Genomic DNA, 6,000 nt, shown 5'->3' with positions numbered 1-6,000 from the left:
GGGGAGGCTCTGCACGGCCCCGAGCTGCGCCGGCACGGAGCGGGCACGGCCCCCGGCACGGCACGGCCCCCGGCACGCCTCCGCCCCGAGAGGGGAGTGGAGGGGTGGGGAGAAGGAGAGGGGGTGAGGGAAGGGAGAGGAGCGAGTGGAAATGGTGAGGATGGAAAATGAGGGAGGAGAGAGGGGAAGAAAAGGAAAGAGGAAAGGAAGAGGGAAGAAAAAGGAGAAAAGAAAGGAGGAAAGAAGGAAGGGGGAAAGGGAAAAGAAAGGAGAAAAGGAATGAAAGGTAAATGAGGGAAGGAAGGAAAAAGAACAGAAAGAAAAGGAATAGGAAAGAGACAAATAGAGAACAAAAAGAAGAAAGGAGAAAAGAAAGGGGGAAAAGGAGAATAAAAGAAAGGAGGAAAGAAAGAAGATAAAGGAGAGAAAGATAAAAGAGACAAGAAAAAGGAGAAAGAGTACAGAAAGGAACGAGAAAAGAAATAGATAGGAGACAAAATAGAGAACAAAAGGAAGAAAGGAGAAAAGAAGGGAGAAGAGAAAGGAGGAAGGAAAGAAAAGAAAGAAAAAAGACAAGAAAAAAGGAGGAAAGAAAGAGAAAAGAATGGAAAAAAAAAAAAAAAAAGAAAAAATAAGAGATGAAAGAGAAGAAAAGGGAGAAGAGAAAGAAAAAAGAGGAGAGGAGAGGAGAGGAGAGGAGAGGAGAGGAGAGGAGAGGAGAGGAGAGGAGAGGAGAGGAGAAAAAAGAAACAAGGAAGGAGAGAAAAAAGTAATAGGAAGAAGAAAGAATTAACACAAAAATTAAAAAAATGGATAAAAAGTAGAAAGGAAAGAGGAAGTAGTAGAAAGAAGAAAGATAAAAAACAGATGAAATAAAAGTAAAAAAAAGTAAAAAAAAAAAGTATAATCGCAATTTAAAAAATAAAAATACAATATTTAATTAGTAAACTAGAAAAAATATTATTAAAAAAATATATATACCAACCCATCTGACCTAGTTTGGGTCCCTCCGGGGGTGGATGGGACAGCTTGCGATGGGATTATCTGCCCTGGGGAGATTTGCTGCAGGAGCGCTGTGGCAGATTAGTGCCGAGCAGTGCACAAGGTGCGATGTCTAGAGGGGGGCTGGCGGGCGGGGGGCACATTGCTGGCCCCCTGCCCGCCTGTCTCCTCTAAGGCAGTGTCCCCCCATAGCCTGCTCGAGACCCAAATCCAGCATCCGTACAACCTTGGGGTCATTCGTCGATATCTGAAGACAGGTAAAACCAACGTAGGCTGTCGAATGACTTTGGGCAGGAATTGCTTTTTTCAGGAAGGTATCGGCCTTCATAAGGCAGCCCTAAAAGTGCCCTCTATCACAGAAGGGCTGTAGAAAGGATCCAAGAAAATGCACTCACTTCACAAATAGGGTTTGGTTATTACCCAGCACCACCCACCATGGCAGCTTCTGCAGCACCTCAGTGCCACAAGCGCCTGCCACGTCTTTATTCCGCAGTCGTTATTGCAGGCAGTTCCGCAGAACAAAGTGTGACAATTTCTGAGATGATAGCTGAGCCTGATGATACAGCAGGCAGGAAGGTACAGAAATAATAGAAAAATAAATAAGGCAAACAGCACTTTCCTCTGGCCGCACTTTTCAATCACTTTTCTGCTGTGGAGAGCAACGTCAAACTTTTAAAAATAAAGTTGATCCATAGGTTCTCCAACTGGAATATTGAGCATCGGTTGGCAGGACGGCTATTAAGCATCCACACTGTGACAGGAATATAAATGGATGCAAATGTTGTCCTCGGCTGCACCAGCGTGCTGCTGCTCTGTCCTCAGGCTAGCCGCTCTACGGCAGCCATTCCTAATGCTAGAGGTTTCTCTGGAAAAGTTTGCTGACTCCAAGCATGGGATTTATTTTTTGAACCTGCAATGGGTTTTTCTAGCAGCAGGATGCTAGGTGCAGTCTCTAGTGGAGAAGCTTCCAGCGTGGAGTTCCTAAATGACAAAAAATATCCTTGTGATCAGGTAGGTTTGCTGCTCGCCACCTTCATGATCCTGAAGGCAAGCTCCAGCCCCGATTCCCAATCGTCCCACCTTTAATTCAGATGGGCCGTGACCTCTTGGATACCTTCCCCTTGGAGCAGCTGGTGCCCAGTCTCTGTGTGTTTGTCACTTGGTTCAGCTCTTGGCTGGGCCCCGCACACAAAGTGCCGTCAGCCAAAAATTAACACTCTGGGTGACGCTGTAACCTTGAGAGCTGGCCTTCTGCGTGCATCAAACCCTGCGTCTGAGACCTGAGGAGACAGCGGGGCTGTTTTACCTGTATTTTCACAGTCCTGCACTGATAACTAACTCAGGACAAGTCTTTTTGGGTCAGTTGGAGGAGCAGCGGACCATTAGCACCCGGTTTGGAGGAGCACAAGGCTGGGTACCCGCAGCTTGGGCTAGGAGCAGTCTGGTCTTAGAAATTCAGGAGGAAGGCTGACATCTGTGTGACGGTGCCCAACGTCAGGAAAAGGCCGGTTCTGCAGCAAACACTGAAGCATGCGGCACTTGGAAAAGGTGACTTTCAGGAGACTTCTGAGCTGAAGCCCAGCAACCTTGCTGAAGGACGTGAGCACCTCCACAGCCACCTTGAGGCAGGCCAGGCCGGTTGCTGCCTGCTCGCTGTCAGCCCGTCCTTGTCCTACGACCAGCGTGCCGGCTGACCTATCGCCATTAGCGAAGGGCCCACACGCAACTACAGGCCAGCTTGTGTGGCACACGGCGGGGACGCCTCCATCTTGGGCACGTGTGGGACCTGAGGAGCCGTGTGAGCCTCCCTCGGCAGCAGAAGGCCCACCGCCAACCTGCCCCAGTGGCAGCCCACATTAACCAGCACCATCCAGCATGAAGGAGCAACAGGGCAGGTTCTCCACACCCATCTTTGTGGGAGGTTCTCCTGATGTGTGAACACACGCCGACAAGGAGAGTGGATGGGGAAGAGCTCTGTGAGGCCACGCGCGTGTCCATGTGGAAGCCTGGTGGTGGTGGTGCCGGTGATGTCTGTCAGGGAGCTCTTGCAGCCTTCCTCCATCACGGTGCCGGTAGCAAGCTGCTTTTCTGAACAGCCACGATGTGTATAAACACAACAACAAAACGCCTTTTCGAAAGCACCACCGTGACACCCAGCAGGAAGTAAAGCGGACTTCAAAGGGAGGAAGATGACAGCTGGCTGGTAGAAACACATCCTGGGGCGGGGGAAAAAAACACCACCAAAACGAACCCTTTATCCGAAAAAGAGCTGTGGAGAAAAACTGAAGGGCTTCCAAAAATTTTCAGCAAGGTCTGCATCAGACAGAGCAGCTCCAGGATGCTTCCCTGTGCTCCTTATCAGGATCGTTTTGCAGGCGATGCAGGATGTTGCAGATAACTGTGAAAATCGGCCAGTTTATTGCTGTACAGAAGCGTGGTGCAGAGTCATCTGTTTATTTAAACCAGAGGTGGTTGAAAGAAGTCTTCTTGCAGAAAATTCTGCCACAAACCTACACACAACACTGTCACGTTTATACTGGCAAGGCAGCATGAACTGCAAAAGATAAACCAGAGCCTAGGAAAATAAGATCCAAGAACAGTTAGCACTGCTAACCCTGAAGTGGCTTGAGTCAGTAATGTTCAAAACCACTGCTCAGTGGGTTTTAACACTGGTTTCAAAACATAAACTTCAACCCCAATAGCCTGGTTTGGAGAGGTAAGCGACCAAAGTCATTCAAACCACAGCTAGAAAACAATGCATCTACCTGCATTTCCTCTGGCCTTTCAAATGCACCAAAAGCACTCAGATCTGCAGAAATGAGAGCGTGCATGTTTACTGAGGGGGTGGAGGCATGTAAACAGCATGTTAACCCTGGTACTCTGTGAAAACGAAAGCATCAGCCAGCCAGCCACCCAGATGAGCTGCTCAACCCAACCGGCATGCTTCACCAACAGTCAAATTCCACTAGTGTAATTTTTAGGCAGCAGCAAGTTTTGAGAAACATGAAAGGGTATCATATCTGAAATGTAAGCACATTTAGACACCTTGGTTTAGTAGAAGCAATTGTTATAGTTAGCATCTTAAAACAAAAGCACTGCCCAGCTACCTCACATTCAGCATCCCAGCTGTGCCTTTGGAAGCTCTTCTGAGTGTGGCAAAGAGGAGCAAGCAAATTCTCTTCTTTATTTCAATCAACGTCCAGCCATGGAAATAGTTTCAATCAGAAATTACAGGAGTTATTTATTTAATTATTTTCCTTCTAGATGATATATACCCATATCTTTAAAACGATGTTATTTAGAAACCGAATACCCTTCTTCAAGAGCTGTTGCCACCTATGCACTGTGCAGGATCGAGCTGGCTGCCACACAGCCGATCCAAAGGTGGCTTCTGGTTTCTTTATAGGTAACAGAAAGAGCCTGCCAGCACACTGCAAGCATTCTCAGAAACCAATTTCATGTCTGACCACAATACACGTGTATTTTGTGCAGTTTCTCAAACTTTTTTTTTTTCGCCCCACGGAAACTAAAATGGAAAAAAAAAGTACAAAAAATACTGGCTTAGGTAGAGAGGATTTACAAACTTTAAGTAACAGAGCTCATAGTCACATGCAAAATAGATCAACAACGTGAGCATCTACAGGATTCCCACTAGGGTATTCATTTAGACTAATAAAGCACCTGAAGGTATTTAAGTGTGCATGGCACCAGGCACTAAGGCCTGAGTGTTTTCTTGGTTCTTTTTGAACACTAAGGTGGCTTGTCCTTACCTCCTTCCTCCGGGATGCCCTGGCAATTAGGTGGACTCACAAGCAGGGTGGGTTGAGTAACAGCTGTGAAAATACAAGCTATCGGTGCTCTCTGCAATACTGGTGATACTCAAGTGGGTAAAAACCATTTTAGCCCTGGAAATTAAGGGGAGCGGACTTCTAAAAGAAAAGCAGCTGTTTAATGATTCAAGAAATACTTAAAAACAACGTGCACTAAGAAGAGATGAAGCGAGTGTGTCTGTTCCACGGGCCAGTAGTGCTTCTAGTTGTCTTTTAGTTGTTTCCAAGAATGCTGATTTTATTACTCAGAACTTACCTTGCACAACATTTTAATTATGGGGGGAAACACAAGTAAATGTATTTTTAAAGTAGAATTCTATTCTCTGCCATTATTCATAGCAATAGTGAAAAAGACGTAACAAAAGCCTCAGACGGTAGCTGTCAGTATTAAAAATCTCCGGTTCAGTTCAGACACCCATTTGCCATGTGTAAATGAGTTTTTTCTTCCTTTCAGAAAAAAAAAGGGGGGGGGGGAGGGAGGCAGCATAGGGTTTTTCATTTTGATTCATTGATGTGGTATCAGGCTACCAAGCGCCTCTAATTTGATACCTTCTTTTATATCTAAAACTGTTATACCTGCTTCAGGTAACATGAAATTAGATCAGATTTTACAGTTTCTGTGTATTTAATGACACAAAATACAGGTGATGGATGGCTTGCGTTTCCCCTGGGAAGAGCAGATCACCAGTTCCTTGCTAACAGTTGAATCCCACATCTCACATGTCTGAAGTACGGGACAGTTGAATGTGACTATATCACTGCAGTAACCTGCTGAAAAACTTCTGTCTCAATTTCAGCTTGGTTTTGAAGTATCAAAGATATTTAGCTAATGAGATATTATTTTTAATGTAATTCGCCTTGGCCCCCTTATCACATCTGGCATTAAATTCCACGAGACTAGCTCTGTGGAGAAAACAAACCAAAAATCATAAGAAAAAAAAATAAGTGATTTGAAGCAGTATACATTATTTCCAGAAGCTTTCAAAAATGCTAAGGTCACAGAAAACCTCTGGCAGTAAAAAATAATAAATTAAAAAAAAAGCGTTTATCATGGAGTGATGAGCAAGACACTTTTAAAGAATATCCTTTTTAAAATTTAGAACTGTATGCTTGAGTAGGCAAATACATGCATACATATTCGTATCCACTCCGAGAGATGAAAAAGCTG

The sequence above is a fragment of the Aythya fuligula genome, chromosome 1 (genome assembly GCF_009819795.1).
Source record: "Aythya fuligula isolate bAytFul2 chromosome 1, bAytFul2.pri, whole genome shotgun sequence".
Taxonomy (NCBI): Eukaryota; Metazoa; Chordata; class Aves; order Anseriformes; family Anatidae; genus Aythya; species Aythya fuligula.
The sequence above is the reverse complement of the archived record's forward strand: the minus strand, read 5'-3'. Positions refer to the sequence as shown.